The sequence below is a fragment of the Acanthopagrus latus genome, chromosome 10 (genome assembly GCF_904848185.1).
Source record: "Acanthopagrus latus isolate v.2019 chromosome 10, fAcaLat1.1, whole genome shotgun sequence".
Classification (NCBI taxonomy): domain Eukaryota; kingdom Metazoa; phylum Chordata; class Actinopteri; order Spariformes; family Sparidae; genus Acanthopagrus; species Acanthopagrus latus.
The window spans coordinates 11,792,683-11,813,922 of NC_051048.1; the positions used below are offsets into that span (position 1 = coordinate 11,792,683).

General features: G+C 40.2%; 1 long non-coding RNA gene across 2 annotated transcripts; it reads right to left on the reverse strand.

The window, feature by feature from the left end:
• Window positions 1–10,470: 10,470 nt before the first annotated feature.
• Window positions 10,471–12,216, reverse strand: LOC119027625. 2 transcript variants are annotated; one of them, XR_005077435.1, is made up of 2 exons: window positions 11,564–12,216; window positions 10,471–11,365 (listed from the first exon to the last, which is right to left on the reverse strand). It is a non-coding gene; the product is annotated as an uncharacterized LOC119027625 (long non-coding RNA). The 2 variants fall into 2 exon arrangements; XR_005077436.1 differs by having other exon boundaries at window positions 11,455–12,216.
• Window positions 12,217–21,240: the final 9,024 nt, after the last annotated feature.

Below are 21,240 nucleotides of genomic sequence, written 5' to 3' on the forward strand. Positions count from 1 at the left end.
TGTTAAGTTGGTTGAGTTGAAATCAGTTGAAATTTATTAATAGGATCAATTCAGCAGCTTTTCAGCTTTTCTGTTGTTTGGTCTCTTTACAGCAGTGAGGGATTGGCCCAAACCTGAGAGATCCAACACAGCAGGTGGAGGAAGGATCGGCCTCTACTGTGGACTGGGACTGACAGCAGCAGTGGTAGTTGTGTTGGTTGTTCGTTACATTTTATTTAACAACATTTCTCCTCAGGCTCCGGTGGAGGATCTGAGGAAATGGTCTGATCAACAAAACTTAATGAAACAATTTTATACGATGGACAGATCTGAACAGAGCAGCAGACTTTGAGACAATCAGGGCACCTGGAGGCGAGGATGGATCTGTGCTAATCAAACTCTGTTTTAAGGTCCTGGCTAATGTCCTGTCGCAGGGAAGCGAAATAAACAATAGGGGCTCAGGCTGATTAAACAACGTTAAATCGGGGACTATTGGGTGCCAACAGACATGCACTGGACAGGTGAACAGAGTGTGTTGGAGGATTGTGTTGTTTGTTTGTTACCTTTCATTTATTCACCGTCTGTCTGATGAGTCCAGTAGAGGATTTAGAAAAGTTCCAGCTCGGCAGGAGCAGAGGAAACCGTTTGATCCACAACTTAATGAGACCGTTTTTAACAACAATAATGGGGTTGATGGAGGAAACCTTGTTCTTCACCTTTGTTGTCCATTATTTCCACAGGACGTCTCATCAAACTCTGTCACTTATTAGACAGATCTGAAATCTGCTGTGTGTCAACCTCGTACACCACGTGTAGCAACTCTGTGCACTTTATATTGTTGCCTTTTTCATTTATAGCTCTATATTATCCCTTAATAAGATATGACATTAACACTGACAGTATATCCTGTATATCCTGTACTGGCCTCCTGCAGGATGTAAAGAAGAATCAGGTGAACTTTAGAACAGAAAACATTCAGTTTTGATCATCAGTCCAGAATTTTTCAACACAACGCTTTAACCTTTTCTTGTTGTAATCTGCAGTTTGAACTGAAATGAAATGCTGCTGTTTAATTTGTGTTTGTTACTCACTGTCTGTTACTGATTGTCATTCTGCAGTGGCGGTTCGACACCCTTGATACTGTTATCATAGACAGGATATTGCATACCTTTATCCTTTGCTCGTTTCTCCTCTTCTTCTTTTCTTTTTTTTCTGAACTGGGCACCTGATGGCTTTGACCGCTTTCTGTCCATCTCTGTGTTTATTTGGCAGGGCAGTCCACAAATTCCCATCCCCCAACATTGGCACTCGCGACCAAAAGTCAAGACCAAACCAATTCACCTGGGTGACCTCTGAATCGCCTTGGCACCTATTTTTATTAGTCATTTCTCACGATTCATAAAAGGTGCAGGATTCATGGCCTGCATTCATAATATTATGAATGAGATTTGCTTTGTTTGGAAGAAAGTCAAGGTGTGACTGGCAACTAATTACATAATAATATTGTACTATAAATGGACCCCCCCACCCTCCCCCTTTACATTGCGTTTCATTTAAAAGACCCAGAGGTGAACTGTCCCCCCTGAACCCCTCCCCTTGGCCTTTCCCAGCATCTCTGTGCAGTGTGCATAATGCGTCAACTTCTAGGGGCGCCTGCAGCTGCAGGGGGCGCTAATTTGCCAATTTCTCAAACAGGCGATATTGATAATGGAAAACCGTTTTGCGGCGCCTATAATTTTTTTTTTTAAGCGGTCGTGCCGCCCCATACGTTATGGAAAAGAGACGCCGCCCTGGGCGGCTGCCCGGTTCGCCCATGCCCAAAACCGCCACTGTCATTCTGGCTCTGTGTGTGTGCGCCTGAAAGAAATGGTGTGATTTGTTGACGCTGGTGTTGAAGATGAAGGTCTATATAATAACAGTATTATATGATAAATAACCCTTTAATGGAAGATAAAGGATCTCTGCTTGTTTTTTGGTTTGTTTCCTGAGGACAATTATCATCTGTTTATATTGTATTTATTATAGTCACTGTTTGTTTATTGTCTTCAGTGTATGCACCTCCTTCATCAAGACAAACTCCTTGCTGGTCTAAATTCCTTCTTGGTAATAAATCTGTTTCTGATTCTGATTCTGATGACAGTAAAATAAAACCTTCTCAGCTGCAGTCATGTGTTAATGTCAGCAGGTGGCGCCAGTGGTTTCCAACCTGTGACAACATGTGGATCAGCTGCTGCTGCAGAGAAGATCAGATACATCATCAGCTGTGAGCTCCAGTTTGATTTACTCACAGTCTGTGCAGGAAGAGGAGGATAACTGAAACATAAAGGGTGTGATTGTCTTGGTTTCTTTACCTTAACGATAGCTGACGATATTTTGGTCTTTATTAAAGAGGCTTATAAAACATGACTTGTATTGTTTGTAGGCATTTAGTTGATTTTCCAACACAACGTTTTGTTCTTCCAGTTTGACTTCTCTTCTTGAGAAAACATAAACTGAAGGTTCAGTTACAAACTCCTTTACAGGCCACAGTTATGACTACATTTGGCAGACACTTTTGTCCAAAGCAATTTTGCACACATACATTGATTAATACACTGATAGCTCTGGGTATCGATACTCAATAACTTTAAGGTATCGACCAAATAACCCCGTACCAAGTGGTATCAAAACTTCTCCAGACAATCTATACCTACATTCGATCCTTTTTCTACCCAGATATTGAAAGAATGACTATTTGTACGGTTTGTACAGCCAGTCACCGCAAGTGTTCTCCAATTTAATGCTTACACCAGGGAGGGTTTTCTCCACCAGAAGACACATCGCATCTGTTAATTACAAATGATAAGATAATTGCTGACTACACTAAATTACTCATGTCTTGTGTGTTAAAACCTAGCTTGGATTTTATGGAAATGAAAGTTGCTAGTACGTAGGTTTGTGTGCTAGTTTTCACAGTCTGTCATGGATTCCCTTCTACCTTCACCTTGTTTAGCATCCATACCATAGTTTTAGCTTCTGTAGCTGCTAAGTGTCATTTGGTTAATGTTGGTCCCTTAACTAAGCTTAATATTAGTCCCCCCTAATACCTCCACAGCTCCTGCTGCTGAGGTCCCCAGACTAACCTAAGCTCCAACCCAGAGCTTCAGTGCCATCCTCTGAGATAGTCTTAATCAAGTGAGCTTGATTTTAATTCAAATATTTACCTTGATACTCTGCCACAGCCGCCACACACATCACGGCTATGATTAGTGACGTCTGGGTGATGAAGACTGCAGGTGTTGGAGCCATTTTAGTGATGACCAGGGTGGCCCTGTGTGAATCATGGCAGTCTACTTATTTTAATTGTAACAGGCGTTGGGCACAATGAGGGTCTGTGGATTTCGACCGTGAGACGCGAAGTAGGTGTTTATTTTGAGAGATTTTCTTTTTTTGGTATTATGTGCAATAAATGGATTGACGTAGCCAAACAAAGTTTTCTGGCAGCTGGTACAAGGAACCAGGAAGCATGCCATCTACAGCAGAGCCACGTGCACTGCTGACCAAACCAACGGTGAGTCGACAAGAAGTCAGAAAGGTCCTCTGTATGGAGTTAGTGACACTCTGTGATTATCCGCATCTGCTGTTCGTTGTCCACCAAAATGGAACAGGTTGGGAGTTGGCTAGAAAAGGAAGTGGGGAAGAGCAGAACCAGAACCGACAGCAACAGGACCCAGAGACCAGAATCCCGAGGAGGATGCAACTGGACAGTGGAGGAAAGTTTCTTCTGGACCGAGCCAAGAAGAAGGCGGCAAAGGGAAGTGCTACCATAAAAATACATGGCCATAAAAAAAATGTGCGCACACAAAAGAACTAACAGGGAAATTCCAATGTATCAGTGATTTAGTTAAGAGGCAACTTACATTTAAAGGTTTACACCAGGGGAGTAAAGTTTATGATAAAAGCTTTATTTCTGATGTAAATATCTTTTTTTGTGGTGGAAAACAGGCAAAATGGATGTGAATCAAGTTACTGATGTTGATTTGTGTGAAAAGGAAGCAGCTAACAGAGATGCTCAATATGAGAGGGGAGAGACTTTCGTCAGAAAACGATCAGTGAAGCTTACAGCAAAGGCTTTGCTTTCTATGACCAGTGATTTAGAAAAGCTCAGCGAATCTATACCAAGAAAATGTTGGCAAGCGTCTCAATTAAAAGTCGAAGCAGTGCAAAATCAAGTCGATCTAACAAATCCTCTTTGGAAATAGCACATGAAACCAAGAGAGTCACGAAAAAAAACGAAAAAAAAAAAACTTTTGTCATGATGCAAAGCTCAAAGCGTCCGTCACATTGAGGGGAGATTAAAATGTATCTGTCACAAAAGTAGAAAGGACCGAAAATGCTATTAATGTTAATTCTACACTACACATTATTCAAAAGCAATTTGAAATATCTGAGCTGCTAAAACAACAACAAAGGGCGAGCCACCTTCAGCCAAGAGATGTACCTGATTTTGAAGGTGACCCTTTAAAATTCAAGTCACTCATTCAAACACTATGGGGAGGTGAAAAGTGGAACTTAAGAGGACTGCATGTATTTTCTGGAAAGATACGCAGGGTGGCGTCTACGAGACACTGTACAAGTTTACATATGAGTCCCGAGAGAGGCTTTGAAAGGCTAAAACCCTCCTACAACAGTATTTTGTCAATGCAACAAAGATCACAGCAGCTTACATGGAAGAACTTGACCTGCAGTTGAGAGTGAAAATGCTTCCTTGTTTCAGGGTTACGTTTTATTCCTATGTGGGAGCATCAATGCAATGTGTGATTTGCAGGACACAAGAAAAGTTGACAAGTCTGCTAATCTTAAAGCAGTCATTTCCTTTTAAACAGAGGGAGCGATTCAGAAGTTTAGCGTGTGATATTCGTGGAAAACGAAAGCGCAAACCAAATTTCAGTGGCATCATGCACTTTGTGGAACACCAAGTCTAGCTCTCGTCTGATCCAATTTGGGGATATTCAAGGCACTGAAAAGGGATGTGCACCAAAAATGAAATGAGGAAACTTTACTACAACTGTGCTATTAACTACAACCCAAGGAACAAAACCAAACTGAGAGACACAAGGAGCAACATCAGTTGTTTATTCTGTTCACAAAGTCACTTTTTGGATGGATGTCAACAATTTGCTAAAAATAAACATTGTGAAAAAATCAGTTTCGTAAAGGATAAAGGGGTTTGCTTTGGGTGTCTTAACACTAGACATCTGAGCAAACATTATAAATAATGCAAACAGAGCCATCCAACAGCTTTCCACATTCCTGTCAAGAAAAAAAAATACTTATACATACACTCCAGTGAACCTGAACTGACTGTAAACAACATACTTGTGTTGTTTCAAGCCTTTGGAAGCAAAAAAGGAGCCGTTAGTAGTAGAAAACTCCCAATTCTTCCTGTTCAGGCGAAAGCAAGAAAAGGCTACAAAGTGATTCAGACCTATGCATTTTTAGACAATGGAGTAACATCAACTTCTGGAGGAACCTAAAGACCTGGAACCTCTGACGCCAGGGTTGTTTGATCGTAAGGATCAGTATGCAAGAAAAAGATCGACACGGGCACAATACATTTCAAAATCATTTTGGAAAAGATGGTCCAAAAAATACCTCGCTGCATTACAGGAAAGACAAAAGAGGAACAGAACAGAACGTAATCTTGCAACAGGAAACATCATTTTGATCGCACATGCCACTGCCCCCAGAAATCTCTGGATGACTGGGAAAGTAATCACAACATTCACTGACAAATCAGGCATCATCAGATCTGTTCAAATTCAAACAGAGACATTTGTTATTGAGACCAGTAATTCAACCGTTTCTTTTAGTAGAATAGGCTGAACCTCCTGTATTAAATTTTGACATGTTAACCAGAGTTACCAGATAGACTGTATTGTTGTGGTTCTACATTTTGAGAATTATTTCATTTATTTGATTGTTATGAGTTTCGTCTTTATGGCTCCATGTACGTACATAACTGTGATTGTTGTGTCTTGCACAGCCACGAACAATTAGGGGCCTGTTATGTTTTAATTGACCTACTAAATGATAACATGTTAACACAAATAGCTTCTCTCATGTTAAAGGATTTATTCACAGTTAAGTTCATATTATAAACCGAAGATCAGGTAAAGGCAGTGCATTGTAACAATGTTCATCACAAGGCAAAGATTAAGATAAAAATAAATAAAGACTTCCTGTGTGTCCTGTAACATCATACAACACACGGGAACAAGCAGATCAGTTCAACTTGAAACTTCATGACATCCTGCAGGAGTCCAGTACAGAAGTCATGAGATATGAATCATAATGTCTTATTTCATTATAGATAAAAATATATATATATCATGTAGAGAAATGCAAAATATAGATTTAACCATATAACCATAGATTTGTCCATCCGTTTTTTGTTACGATCACCCGGCGCTTGCCATTCATTATCCCCATTTTTAGATGTATGCTTAAGAGCCTACAAATGTCTCACCCAGGCTCCTTCTGTGGCCTTGGGTGAGCTGTGGCTGCACCTGTTAAAAACCTGTTATAAATGGGGGAATCAAACATTGGTCTTTTATCAGGCTCAAACTCACTGTTAGCGCACAGGTGGGACTGCGAGTGGTATTCTCAAATCTAATTCTATGCATGATCATGACCCAGTGTTCTTATTTGCCACTACAGCAGCTGGTCATGGAGTGACAGACTTAAACATACCTCCCGGTCGTGGCTCGACGTGCAGTGTTTTTATCAGTGTTGTACAGTGTTTTTTTTTTTTCCTTCTTCTTCTTCAATTTAACTCTTTGAATGCTGTAGAAAGCATTTTTATATCAGATTTAAATGAAGTTAATAAATGTCTCCAAGGATTCAAGGATTTCTCATGATTTCTCAGAGCTTGATTAGCACGGATCCATCCTGGAACTCTCCCCTTTCCTCCTTGGTTCCCTGATCAGATCTGTCCGTCATATAAAATTGTTTCATTGAGTTTTGTTTATCAAGCTCAGAACCTCCACTAAAGGCTAAGCAGAAATGTTGTTCATCAGAGTGACAGTGAATAAATAAAATGCAACAAACAACCAACACAACTACCACTGCTGCTGTCAGTCCCAGTCCACAGTAGATGCCGATCCTTCCACCACCTGCTGTGTTGGGTGTCTCAGGTGTGTCTGTGTTGGGTTTCTCAGGTTCGGGACAAACCTTCACTGCTGTGAAGAGACCAAACAACAGAACAGCTGAAAAGCTGCTGAATTGAACCAGTTTATAAAGTCCACTGACTTCTAGTCAATCAACTTACCAGAGACATTGAGCCAACAGTCACTGGAGTTCCAAACGTTATTCCTCCTCACTTTACAGCGATACCAGCCTGAGTCCTCAGTCCTGAGTCTGGACACATGAAGTCTGAGTCGTCCATCACTGAGGACGTCTTTATCCCACTGGACTCGTCCTACAAACTGTTGATCCTGAGACTCTGGGACCACAACACCTCCACGTAGTTCAAACAGGACTGAGACTTTGTGATCAGTTCTCATCTCACAGAAGATAAAAAGAGAGTCAGGCGAAGTGTCAGCTGTGGTTGTGAACGTCCATTCCAGTGTGATGTTGTGGTTCTCCTCTGCCTGATAGGAGGTCTGTGTCACATTCACTACAAATGTTCCTGTTGAGGAGACAGAGAGGGAAAGTGAGGAGCAGACACACTGACAGCTTTAACATGGCAGCCTTTAAACTCCATCTACATGTTTCTGTGGACAGTTTAGTGACGTCTCAGAGCTGCAGAGGCTCATCAACATCAACTGTTTGCTCACATGTGGGCGACTTTAACTGATTGACTGAATCACAGTGTAATAAAGTGAAGCTGTAAACTAACCACAGACACAGTTGAGGCTGATGAGCAGCAGGATCCTGCAGATCATCTTCTCCCTGTGAGAGGAGACAGAGGTGAAGAGTCATGTGATCACAGTTCAGTCCTCACATGTACCACAACCAACATCTACAGTCTGTCTTTAGTCTTTACAATACTCCTTTGTCTTTATTACCCTGCTTATTACACTCAAGGACTTCCTGACTGGACACGGTGTTGATGCAAACGCTAAACTGTTGTATTGCACTTCTTACACAGGGTGGCGCCAGTGTTTAAACTGTGAAGATGAAGAATTCAGTCCAACAGCTTTGACAGTGACTCAGTAAAAACACATCAGCAGCTGTTTGGTTCGACGAATTAAACGGAGAAAACAGAAAATCATTTCATTTAACAATAAAAACACTTTTTTGTTTCATTAGATTTTTACAATAAAAACACTCGAAGTGCCCCGAAAATATGTGGGCAACTCCGGAAGCAATAATGGCGCCATCTAGTGGTGAAGAACATAAAATACCCCACAGAGAGCGGCATACCCAGTAGCATGACGTCGGTGTTTGATTTAGTATTTCACTTCTTTAATGATTCAAACTGATGTATAAAACTTATATGATGTTGTAAACATGTGACACTGATACATCATTCACATCACTGTCTCACAGGACATCAGGAGCTCACAACTCACTGTTTGACTTAATACTGATGAATGAATGTGTTTAACTGTGTAGATCTGACACCTTATATTTCAATGACCTCAGCATTTTATTTTATTTACCTCAGTATTTTATCCTATTTTATAACTGCTTAAGCATTTTATTGTATACAGTACTTCTGTGTTTTTGCATATTGTATATAGACATTATTGTTTGTTATTGTTTCTATATTGGCCCTTATATTTTGATTGTACTTGTATTTGAATATATCTACTGCTATAATGACCTTACGGGAACTCATCGATGCAGATATCAGAAGGTAGAGGTAAATATAAATACTCACTCTGGTTAGTTTCTAATCAGACACAACACGAATGGAAATTAACTTAGTAAAATGTCGTGATTACAACAACTGGGTTCTCAGGACAGACATATCGTATAGTACTCACATATCAGGTCTGCTGAGCTGAAGACAACTGCTGCTCCACGTGCATGTAAGTTTCAAAGATAGTTTGTCTTTTGCGTAGAAAATCTCACACATGTCATTAGGTTCCCCTGGTTAGTTTCATCGGTATATTGTAATGAAAGACAACACGAGGGTAAGTTGTCTCCCGTTTAATATGTGATGATCACAACAAACTGTTTCTCTGAGAATACGTACCTTGCAGTTGTTTTACACCTCGTAGGCGAGACTGAAAGTTTGTGAAACCGCCCACTGTAATCATACTTCTGCTTTCTGTGGTCCACCCCTGCACCAATAAGTGCTACTTTCTGCTACTGCTTTTTTTCACTGTTTCCTATTTAATTTTCTTCAATTAATTTGTTTATGTCAAATTCGCCTTTACATTGGTGACCACGTCACTGGGTCATGGTTTCCCACTTATGAGTCCAACTACAGTCATTTAAGTTGTTTACTGAACACAGGTATCTTGTATATCCAGATATGTGTTTGAAGCATCACAATTAAACTACAAAGACAGCTGCAATTTTATTCTCTTCTCTGCACAGAACACAGTGCATGATGGGAAACACTCGACTTTTCCCCTGATGGAAAGAGAGCAGTTTATATTAGTTACTCTTAACTGTATTTGTAAAATTGTACATGTTCACATTAAAAAATGGCTAAAAGAAAGCAAACACAAAAACTTCACACAGGCTTCGACAGCGATGAGGCCACAAACTGACTCTTTTTACATGGAAAGAAACATCCTAATGTTTTGTATTTAATGTCATGCCATGTCATTATCCGTAACCGCTTATCCCTTTCCATGGGGTCGTGGGATGTTGCTGCTGGAGCCAATCCCAGCCTTGTCTCAGGGCGAGGGCAGGGTATTCCCTGGACAAGTCGCCAGTTCATCACAGGGCCCGTACTGATGAGCAATGTGGGGTTCAGTGTCTTGCTCAAGGACATTGTATTTAATGTTTTGTATTTAATGTTTTGTTTTGTATTTAATTTACAAAAAGCATCTATGATGCACATTTTGCTGAAGCTGTTTCCCAAAGTTTCTCCTCATGCACCAACTCTTAAAATCATGTGATTTGTTAAGGGAGTCTGGCATGCTGCCGTTTCTGGTGACTATAGTTACTGTGTAAAGTATGCTTATATGTATTCTAATAGTTTTTGTTATATTTTTATTGAAACTGTTATTTCGTTCCTTGTTACTTATTTCCCTGCGATTTACATGTGATTTTCTCCCAAGGTGGATCAATAAAGGAACACCTTGTCTTATCTTACATATATGAGCTTGTGAGTCTTCAGTCATTTGTGGACAAAGAAATGAGAACAAGTCTTCGTCCTGTTGTGTTAAAATATGTGAACTCCAAACACACTGTGTGTGCTGTGAGGATGAGGAAGTAACTTTGGCTCAACTTGTGACTTTCATCACTGGCCAACACTCAAACACAGACTGCTGACATTGACTTGTTTACAGCAAGTGTAGTAAAGTTTAAGAAGAACCAGAATAATAAGAATGTTAAATAGGGGTGTGACGATACACTCAGCTCACGAGACGAGACGAGACGCGAGATTGGGTTCACGAGATCGAGACGAGACGAGATTTTAGGAAAACCACAATGACAAAATATATGACTGGACCAACAGACTTTTATTTTACTGAGTTGCACAAGCATTTTGAAATGTTTTATTATAACTTGCATGCACCAAGTATTAAAGGTAACAACATGCTGCAACTACACAGTCATGTTCTTTTAACTGTTAATAAACTTATTCTTTCACAAATTGAAACTAGAACTAAAATTTATAAAAGTTAAAACAATAATAAAAAAATAATAAAATTGAATATTTCCTCCTTTTCTTTTCAAAGTGCAAACAATATTATGTGCAAAACCAAATCATTAACTGTCAATACAGAGTGCAAACAAAGCCTGACCAAGTGTAACAACATGCTGCAACTACACAGCCATGTTCTTTTTTAAGAATATTAGCATGTCCACATTGTCTGGCAGCAGTTGGGATCTTTGCGCATTGACTATGTCTCCTGCTGTTGAAAAGATGCGCTCACTTGGAACGGAGGTAGCAGGGTTAGGGTTAAAGGCACGCTTTGGCAAGGTGAGACAGCAAAGGATATTGGGAGCAGTGTTGTTGCCACCACTTAAGAGGGCAGCCACTGAGAGGGATAGAGGCCTCTTTTCTGTAGTTTTCAACTTCCCTCTCAGCCTGTTTTGAACTGTTGGACATCTCTGGCTCAGTAGAGAAAGAGTTTCCTAACAGGTCCTCAAGTGCTGTCTTTTTGGGAGTAGGTTCTGTCACTTCGGGCTCATCATCTCTCACAGCCTCCTCTCTACCATGTGTGGGACAGTGAGCTCCACCTGCTGCCCCTTCTTCCCTCTCCTCAGCTGTGGTCTTTAAACAGAAGAAACACTGGTGTTAATTTTGATAAGCAGCTAAGAGACACACACACACAGATGTCACATACAGACTGCTCTCCTCACACAACACTGTGGTGGCTGTCTTCAAAGGATGCAGCAGCTTCACAAGGTCTTCAGCATCTCTGACATCGCAGCTGTCAAGTGTATCAATACTTCGGGCGTTTTGTCTTACCTCATATCTGCTGCGATAAAAACACCTATGTCTCTTGTTATTGTTGTGGCTCTGGCGCTTGACTGTGGAAGTTGAGGTCCGAATGCATTTGTCAGCGTCGTCTGGCCTGTTAGTGTTTTCTTCACAGGTGCAGAAGCTGATTTGAGTACCGAGCTGTGGTGGTGCTGCATATGACTCCGCATCGTGCTCGTATTACCCGCGGTGTACGGCATTATTTTCATACAATGTTTGCATATTGTCTGTGTTTTATCAGTCACTCTACTGCCATTTATCATTTCCGCCGGGTACCCAAAATGCTGCCAAACAGACGATTTAAAAGTGGCGGGGGCATCTTCAATGGTCATACCGGTATTTTCCGACGTCATTCTGGCTGCTTGCTGTTTCCCCTCCTTCTCCTCCTCTTCTTCTTTTCCTTCTCCTTCTTTAGGTTCTGGCAGGCTAGACGTAGCAAATGCGCATTACTTCCCCCACAGGTCACAAGTAGAAGCACAGCCAGTCAAAATTCTCTGGTAGAAGCAGAGCCAGCTTCTCTGGTAGAGGTACAGGGGTAGAGGTTTGCATAGCTCACAAATCTCGCGAGACAGATTTTTAACGCGACGAGAAATATCGTCGAGTTTAATCTCGCGAGATCTCGTGGCACGAGATCTCGTCACACCCCTAATGTTAAATACATATGAATAGAGTATGATACTAATATCAAAGATAATACACTCACTTGTCTGGTCTGGCAGTCTAGGAGGGAAAAGCGTCTAACAAGTCTTTTATTCCAGCTGAGATGGTTTAATGTGTCCCATTACCACGTCCTGGAGGCTTTTTGTTAGCAGTAAGCTGCAGAGAGAGAGAGAAACAGAGAGGATGATATTTATATTAAAAAGATTCATTAGCAAAAAAGACTCCGGCAGGATGTCATGAAGCTTCAGGTTGAACTGATCTGCTTGCTCTCATGTGCTATATGATGTTACAGGACACACAGGAAGTGACGTTTTCATTTATATTAGTTTTTATATTTGCCCTCTGATGAACATGACAGAAGCTGTTTTTTATTTCAATATGGTATCATTTACTAGGTCAAATAAAGTCATGTAGTTACATTTAGACATATAGAAAAGTCGAGTGTTTCCCATCATGCACTGTGCTCTGTGGAGAGAAGAGAAACGTCTGCAGCTGTCTGTATGATTTCATTGTGATGCTTCAATCACATGTTGATATATATGAGAGGAAGCTGGGAAAGAAATGACTTAAGATGTCATGATTTGACAAATACATACTAATACTAAATGTGCACAGGAAACTTAGACCAGAACTCACTAAGATGTACCATCAGATTAAATTACAAAGTCCCTTGATTGTAGGCTTATAGTCAAACTTGGAAAGTCTGTAACTTGTGTTTACTTTGTCATTCTTTATTTATATAACATAACATTCTGAGAGGGACACGTGGCTGTAGGAAATGTGTGGTTGGTGATCAGTGGATTATTAAGCTGTGGATATTATGTGAATTGAGAGGGTGGTCAGCAAGTGAGAATAGATCTACATTGAAAGGATTTTTTTATAATGAAAACTGAATACTTAGTGTTAATATTTAACAATCAAGGTTCATTGTGTTTATCATCAGTTGTCTACTTATGGAATTAGCTTTGTGCAAGTGATGGGATACTTGATTGCTTTTGCTGACTCGAGTATGTGTGAGTCACCCATTAAAGTGAATTGGGTTTTTGAGTCACTTGAGTCAGTCACCCAGAGTGTGAAACACACTGTATACTTTTCTAAATGTCAGTTAATAATGTGATGGGGCGGAACTGCAGGAGAGGGACAGCAACACGGTTGTAGTTTATTTATTTTGTTTTTACATACACACAAACACACACACATACATACATACATACATACATACTGATTTTGTATTGAGAATAATGTCTGCGCCGTCACTCAGAGACTTCCCGTGAATGGAGCGGAGCAGCACACTGCTCAGGTGACGGAGCGGCTCTCTGAGAGCTCGGGAGCAGGGAGGGAGGGAGAGAGAGAGAGAGAGAGAGAGAGAGAGAGAGAGAGAGAGAGAGAGAGAGAGAGAGAGAGAGAGCTGTGAACTGGAGCTACTGGCTCAGTCAATCACTCTTTTTCTGTATCAGCCTGTGATACAGTTCAGCTCGGGGCAGAAAGGAGAGCAGACAGGGGAGCTGAGCTGAAATAATGACAAGATGCAAATGCAGCAATTAGCGTGATGCGTTTACACAAGTGCAGTTAGAATAACAGTTGTGTAGCATGTCTCCTCTTTACAGTTAGCTGGCGGTGGCAGCGGTGAGTCAGTGAACGAGTTAATGGAGACAATGACTCGTAACTCCCGAATCAGTAAAAAGAATCTGGAGTTTTGAAGGATTCGTTCACGACTCGCACATCACTGATTTGTGCCAGAAGAAACAAACAAAACTCCTTAAACGTCAAACAAAAATAGGCATTTGAGAATACATAAAACTAATTTTAAAAAATAAAACTTGCAATGAAATAATTTATCAAATAGTGTAAAGTATTGGTCTTTTACTCTTGTGATAATGTGTTATTTTGTTTACGGTTCCCTCCATTCTGCTTCTCTCTCTCCACTCAGACTTTAGCGCATGTTTGGCACAAACCTCTCGGGTGGGCGGGCTTTTTCAGCATCAGGGGAAAAGTCGAGTCCCATCATGCATTGTGCTTTGTGTAAAGAGAAGACAAATCTGCAGATGTCTGTATGATTTGATTCTGAGGCTCCAATCACATATTGACATATACGAGAGAAAGCTGGGAAGGAAGCTTCTGAAAATGTCATTTGACTAATACATACTAATACTTAATGTGCACAGGAAACCTAAACCAGAACACACCGAGGTGTCTGATCTGATCAGCACGAACAGCAGCAGCTGTTTCAAGTGTCAGGAAGTCAGAAAAGCTGAAAAAGGGAAGTGGTAACCAGTATTAGATTAGTAGAGGCTACTGAAGGAGAACGATAATTATGAATGTGAAACAATAACAATTTAAACTACTGAGTTTACAGACAGAATTAAAACAGAATTTCAACAGATAACTTGTCAGTTGACTCTAGTCCTGTAATTCACAAATCCCTCTCGCAAGGTTGTATGAAAAAATAAACTGATAGAGGAAATCTCACGACTAACATGATGTCCCCTGGTGAAAATCTCGTGTGTGTGACAAGATTTTAAAAATGCAACCTACTATATACAGTCAGTGTTCATAAGTATGTATTCAAGTTTGTTTGTGTTTATCATCTGTGTTTTCGTAATGACATTACATGGACACACTGTTTCTATGTATTTCTAATGTATCAGTGTTACAACACTGACAACATGTCACCGTGTCCCAGATTCACAGCTTCCATCTGTCTGCAGGAGCAGCACCAGTTCTGCAGTGTTTCCATGTGGCAGCTGGATGGACAGTTCAACTACCAGAGCCATGTTGTGACAGAAGTACAATACAGCAGCGATATTAGTTACTGTTAAGTGTATTTGTTTGACTCTACATCAGCGGTCCGCGATGGGCGGCCCCCGACCCGGCGGCCTCCTGTTTGCGGCCCCCGAACTGTTATTCCTTCACTATGTACTTTGGTTGGTTCAGCTCGTGTACACCAGGACTTGTCTCCATGCAAATGATACACAGACAGCTGGATCACTCACTGCTGCGAGTGCAACTTTTAACTTTCGCTTTCAGAGAAGTTCCTGTATTCTCATTTTGCCTGTTGTAAACAATTAAAAATAGGAGTGTTGCAATCAAACAGCTAGAAGAAAGTGGACAGCAAAAATGTGCAACTTATTGAAGTTTAACTTTACTAAATTCATTAAAAATTGCCTCAATATGGGCACAAATTCATTGACAGAGTAAGATGACACAAAGATGCAGTTATTGTTAACACATTTGAATGGCATACATCATGCATTTTCACATTAATGTATCCTGTAACAGATGAGGAGTTTCTCCCAGCAAACACCCTCTCACTGACAGTGCCAAAATTTTTATCATCCATGTTAAAACTCAACACCATTAATCACAGAACAAAAGACGTGAATTAACCCACAACTGCTTATTTTAGTTCATATTTTTCCTGTTGTTTTGAATGAAAAGGACATTTGGTTTTGAACATTACAGTATGTGGACTGACCGACCTCAATACATGGACCTTTGAGTCACTGAAAAAAATCTTTGTGGCCCTTTAAGATTTGTATTCGAGTAGCCCTGCTCTACATGCTTACTGTGAAAATGAGATATATGGGTAAAATATAAAAAAATAAAACAAAAAAAAACAAAAACATAAATACTTCGGGAGTCTGGTATACTGCCCTCACTGGTAACTTCATCACATCGTCCACGTTCATGACTGTCACCCACAAATTGAAGGAATCAGGTACTGCAGGTGGATTGGGTGTCATCTCCTCTGCTGTGATATTTATTGGCTACATATGAACCAAGAACTTCATTAATATAAAATAATCACATTATATTCAGCCTAGTTTTTGGTTTATTGGACTCCTACAGCTGAACTGTCTGTGGTCTGTTTATGAGGAAATCCAATATTCATTTCAGAGTGTTAATTAGTCATAAACAAAGTTAAATTAGATAAACTTAAAGTTTATGTTGTCATTTTTCTTGACTTCAGAGTTAATTACATTTCATTATTTGGCAGTTTGTCTGCAAGATATTTTGACGTGAACTTGGTGCATTTTTATGATTATGTCCTGGTGATTTCCTCTGAGCCAGCTGGCTCCTCATTTAGGTTTTTCTGGTAAAAGTAGAGGGTGTTTGTATAAATAACTCTTCAGTTTAACTTCTTGTATGAACTGTTTCTCATGCATGACGTGCTTTCAATTTGAATGACAGGACTGAAAATGGAGACAGGTCATCGGGCTCAGTTCCGTTCAGAATCACCACTGTGATGTTACCAGTTATTAATGTGTCCTGTAAAGCAGTTTGTAACTGCCTTCAGTTTATGTTTTCTCAAGAAGACTCTGGAAACCACTGGCGCCACCTGCTGACATTAACACATGACTGCAGCTGAGAAGGTTTTTTTTACTGTTTCGTTAGATGTCTTAAAGAAAAAAGAGAAGCAGGAATCCTTTCATCAAAGTGTTATTTATTATATAACACCTTTATCATATAGACCTTTGTCCTTCACACCAGCATTAACAAAAAATACCAGTTTTTCATTCAAGCACACAGACACAGACACAATGACAATCAATAACAATAAATGAAAAAACACAAATGAAAAAGCAGCACTTCATTTTAGTTTAAACTGCACATTACACCAAGTAAAGGTTAAAGCTCTGCAGGAAAAAGTTACATCTATTAAAAAATTGTGGACAGATGGTCAAATATGAAGGATTTAAAAAAACAGAAAAAGTAAAATAACAAAACACAGATAACTCAAAGTGCATATAGAGGGATCATATACAACAATATTAAAGACAAACGTGTCTTTACAGATGCTTCTAATGTTTTCAGTGGTTCACTGTTCTTCAGTTGATTTAATGTTTTAAATTTAACTGAATGTTCTCTGTTCTATAGTTCACCTGATTCTTCTTTACATCCTACAGGAGGCCAGTACAGGATATACTCAACTCAACTCAACTCAACTCAACTCAACTCAACTCAACTCAACTCAACTCAACTCAACTTGATTTAGAAAGTACTTTAAGCAGCCATAGCTGGGACAAAGTGCTGTACATAAATAGGAAATAGAACATAAAACACAAAAACACAAAAGACAATATCAAAAACAATAACAATGAAAACAATAAGACACTATAACAAGAGCAGAGTCTCATGCTGGGTTGAAAGCCGAAGAATAAAGATGGGTTTTAAGATTAGTTTTAAAAATGAACAGTGAGGGGGCTCGTCTGATGTGTAGCGGGAGGACGTTCCATAGTTTGAGACTGGTAACAGAAAAAGCTCTTTCTCATCTGAGCTTCTCTCGGTACCTCCAGGAGCAGCTGGTCAGCTGACCGGAGGCACCGGGCAGGACCGTAGGGATGGAGCAGCTCAGAGAGGTAAGGCAGGGCGAGACCATTTAAAGAATCTTAAGATGAACTCTACAGTGCACAGACAGCCAGTGGAGGGAGGCCAGAATGGGAGTAATGTGCTCCGTCTTATGTGCTCCAGTTAAGAGGTGAGCAATACATATACAGGATATACTGTCAATGTTAATGTCATATCTTATTAATCATATAGGCAACAACATAAAATGCACAGAGTTACACGTGTTGTACGAGGTCGACATGTTTCTCAGAATTATTTCAGTAAAGTGAACACACAGCAGATTTCAGATCTGTCTTATAAGTGACAGAGTTTGATGAGACGTCCTGTCAAAATAATGGACAACAAAAGTGAAAAACAATGTTTCTTAATCAACTCCATTATTGTTTATCTCCTCTGACTCTTTTATTACAGACACTTACTGAACAAAAGGCAGGATGTGTTTCAACCATTTCCACCAATCCTGCTGAGCTGTAACCTTTGTATAATCCTCCACAGGACTTTGTTTCTTAGACAGTGAATAAATAAAAGGTGACAAAGAAACCACACAACGACCACTGCTGCTGTCAGTCCCAGTTCACAGTAGAGGGTAATCCATATCCAACTGACCCTGTTCCAGCCTGTGTCATTGCTATCATTGTTGTTAAAAATCATTAAGTTGTGGATCAAACTCTTTCCTTGATCCTGCTGAGCTGTAACTTTCCTCCACAGGGCTTTGTTTCTTAGACAAGACAGTGAATAAACAAAGGCGATGAAGAAAACACAAAACGACCACTGCTACTGTCAGTCCCAGTAGACAGTAAAGGAATGTCAGTCCCCAACTGTCCCTGTTCGCTCTCTCACTGTTGGGTCTCTCAGGTGTGTCTGTGTTGGGTCTCTCAGGTTCGGGCCAATCCCTCACTGCTGTAAAGAGAACAAACAACAGAACAGCTGAAGTTGTGACATATTTCTCAAATACTGTGAGAACGAAGAGAAGGATTGTGGACTGTGGTCAGTCCCAATACTTTTCTTCAGATGCTTATTGATCTAAAGAAGTTGCTGAATTGAACCTGTTAATAAAGTTCTCCTGATTTCTACTCAACTTACCAGAGACGTTGAGCCGACATTCACCTGAGTCCACACCATAGTTTGTCCTCACATCACACAGGTACCAGCCTGAGTCCTCAGTACTAAGTCTCGACACATGAAGTCTGAGTCGTCCGTCTCTGAGGACGCCTTTGTCCCACTGGACTCGTCCTACAAACTGTTGATCCCGAGACTCTGGGACCACAACACCTCCACGTAGTTCAAACAGGACTGAGACTTTGTGATCAATTTTCATCTCACACAAGATAAAAAGGGAGTTAGAGGAAGTGTCAGTTTTGGTTGTGAACGTCCATTCCAGTGTGATGTTGTGGTTCTCCTCTGCCTGATAGGAGGTCTGTGTCACATTCACTACAAATGTTCCTGTTGAGGAGACAGAGAGGGAAAGTGAGGAGGCACTTTTAAGATTTACAGTAGTTTCATTTTTGGGCAAGCTAGTGCGGGGGCAATTTAGTGACGTCTCAGAGCTGCAGAGGCTCATCAACATCAACTGATTCACTGAATCACAGTGTAATGAAGTGAAGCTGTAAACTAACCACAGACACAGTTGAGGCTGATGAGCAGCAGGATCCTGCAGATCATCTTCTCCCTGTGAGAGGAGACAGAGGTGAAGAGTCATGTGATCACAGTTCAGTCCTCACATGTACCACAACCAACATCTACAGTCTGTCTTTAGTCTTTACAATACTCCTTTGTCTTTAGTATCCTGCTCATTACACATAAGGATTCTTTGACTGAACACAGTCTTGATGCTCATGCTAAGCTTCTGTATTGTACTGTATTGTAATCCAACAGCTTTGATGGTGAGTCAATAACACATGAGCAGCTGTTTGGTTCAACAGATGAGAGTGAAGGAACAGAAAATCATCTAATTTCATAATAAAAAGAATTAAATTGTCAAAAGTATGTGGACATCTCAGTAAGCAACAACAGCGCAATCTAATGCGAACAACACAAAACAAGTGGTACATTAGACTTCAGTGTCTAGCTGTGGTGACAATGTTAGTGTTGTTAACAGTGTCTACATATAAAGAAATGAGATAACACCTGCAAATAAACACAAACAACCTTGAATTTTGCATCATGTGTCTCTTAGTCTAACATGTCTCTTTATGAACCAACGTTTAAAGTCAAGAAGAACTAATCATTACCAAAGACTTGGAGAAAAGCTTCTGGTAGAATTTAAATCCTCAGCTGACAAATACAACCTAAATGAACACTTACACGTCAGGTCGAGAGTCCTTTCCAGATGAAATCATGATAACAGGACAGACTGGAGTGATCTGTATGATGAGTGTTTTTATACCATCTTTTACGCCCAAACTCACCAGGTGCTGGTGTTTTTATAAAGTGGACCCGCCCCTTGCACACCTCAGAGACCTGATAGGCTACATGTGTGAGAGTAACCTCACATGACTTCTTGGTCTGCATGTCAACTTTAGAAATAGATGGTATGAATCCTCTGTATTCTCCAGTCACACAAGTCTGTACACTCGCGTATCGCGGGGTTTATTCGAGTGACTCACGTTGGTTAACACAGTTTTTAACACTATGATGTTACTTTATATTCACTCTTAACAAAACAACACAGTTTAAGTTTTATCAGAATCATGTATCACAATGTCGTGCTAAATGTGTACAATTTTACAAATACACTTATAGTAACTAATATAAGCTGCTTCTCTTTCCATCAGGGCAAGAGTCAAGTGTTTCCCATCATGCACTGTGTTCTGTGGAGAGAAGGTGGAAAATCTTCAGCTGTCTTTATGATTTAAGCCTGATGATTCAAATACATATCGATATATACAAGAGGAAGCTGGAAAGGAAGCAATATAACTGTGGTTTTACACTGAGCCTGAGCTGGAAACACCAGAACACAGTCAAGTAGTCAGATCACACAAGACCTAGGTAAGGCCATGTGCTGGCTTTGCTTTCTCACTAGCAATCTCAGTGATGATCTCTGATATCATAAAAGAAAACAAGCTCCATCAATGGAATTCCTAACATGGCATATTAAGTTGTCATACTTAGCAGTTCTAACCATCCTCTCATAACATCAACATCACTATAAATGTGCGAATTTAGCAGTTGTTTATGACATTTTTGTCAGGCAAGCCCAAGCTTTGGCATGCAAAATTCATTACTGAGAATGTTCTGACTAATTGACTGTGTTCTGGTGTAATGTTTCCTGCACAGGTTCAGATTTAAATCCCAGTGGTTCAAGTTGTTTCCTTTCCAGCTTCCTCTCCTTTATATTCATATGTGTTTGAAACATCAAAATTAAATAATAGAGACAGCTGCAAGTTTTTTCTCTTCTCTCTACACAGAACACAGTGCATGATGGGAAGCACTTGACTTCTCTCCTGATGGAAAGAAATTTGATCTGAAATTTTCTTTATGTTTACCTGTAACCAGATGATTTTATCTGACAATGTTTATTTTTACTGCTGTGACGTTAGCAGAATTAACATGGAGGCCTTATCATGCTTCAGGGTCACGCAGACTTCTTGTGACAGTGACTGACTCTACAGCAGCTGCAGTGTGTGAGCTGTGGGATGTTAACATCAGCAGTAAAA